Below are 1609 nucleotides of genomic sequence, written 5' to 3' on the forward strand. Positions count from 1 at the left end.
GGAGGAGGTCGCCGGAGAGGAGGAGGAGGTCGCCGGAGAGGAGGAGGAGGAGGTCGCCGGAGAGGAGGAGGGTAGTATGGTGGAGGAGAGAAGGGAAGATGGAGTGGAGGAGAGGAGGAGATGGAGTGGAGGAGAAGAATGAAGAGGTAAGAAGGAGAGCACCACACCCAGCCATATATACGACTTAGTAATGGCACACCGCGGGTAGGTGCGCCATTACTAACTTTTTTTTATTTTTTTGATTTATTTTGAATTTTGAAGGCGGGAAGATACTAATGGCGCACCATGGGCAGGTGCGCCATTAGTAATTTTTTTATTTTTTGACTTATTTTAAATTTTGAAGGCGGGAAGATAGTAATGGCGCACCATGGGCAGGTGCGCCATTAGTAAGTTTGAATTTTTTTGCCTCTCTAGATCTTAAAAGCCCCATATCTTTTTTCTGTTAGGTTTTTGAGGATTTTGAAAATGTTTAACGAGGTTCCCCCAGTTAAATTCGGAAGTAACTTTTCGAGTAGATCATTTTTCTTATAATTTTTTTTTCATCCGAGTTCGTACACAAAAGTTATGCCCATTTTACAAATTCTCGAGAGATTTCGCAAATAAAGTCGAAATTCATATTTGTAAATTTTCACAACAACTAGACCACATATCACATGGGGAACTTATATTTTTTTATTTTTTTGACATTTCCATCATTTTTTTTATTTTTTTTAAACTGAAAAGGCGGTCCATGGGGGGGGGGGTGCATTCGGTGGAAGTGGTGGCCAAGTTACTAATGGCGCACCGTGCGATGGTGCACCACTACTAGTTCGCACCACTCCCACGGTGCGCCATTAGTAGTCTAAAAAAATAAAAATAAAAAAATTGATTTTTTTTGAAACATAATTACTTATGGCGCATCACGGGAGTGGTGCGCCATTACTAGTTGAGTAATGGCGCACCATCCCACGATGCGCCATTAGTAGTTTTGAAAAAGTTAAAAAAATTACTAATGGCGCACCGTGGATGTGGCGCGCAACACATGGTGCGCCATTAGTATTTAGTAATGGCACACCACATGTACAGTGCGCCATTAGTGTCCGTATTGGCTATAGCTGTTTTTGTAGTAGTGGCCTCCTCTTCTCGCCGTACGGACGATGTCGAGGTACTGTCTCAAGGGGTACCGAGCCGGGGGGAGACCTTCCAAGGGCTCCAAGTTCGGCGCGAAGGGAGCAAGACTCCCAAGGGCTCCAAGTTCGGCCCCCAGCCGAATGCCGCGCCGGAACCTCCAGTGGTTCCGGACTCCGGAAGGTGGCCCCCTTCCAAGAGGGGCAAGCCGCCCGTGCCAGTGACCTCTGTCCATCCAGAGGCACCGGACAACCTGCTGGGAGCACTTCGCGGCGCTTCCATCGACGAAGAGCACCGCACTATTATTGAGTGTGGTGATCAAGAAGGTCCAGTCCACCAAGAGCGGACTGACTGAAGCCTGTGCCAGCCTTCTAACAGGCTTTGAGGTAAGTATTTAAAATATAGGAAAATATTACCGCATAGACAATAGCCCTGATGCTCTGTTTGGTGTTCACAAAGAAAAGCCGAATAGAGGATCAAATAATATCTGCATGAGTCTAAT

This window comes from Triticum dicoccoides, chromosome 7A (genome assembly GCF_002162155.2).
Source record: "Triticum dicoccoides isolate Atlit2015 ecotype Zavitan chromosome 7A, WEW_v2.0, whole genome shotgun sequence".
NCBI lineage: Eukaryota > Viridiplantae > Streptophyta > Magnoliopsida > Poales > Poaceae > Triticum > Triticum dicoccoides.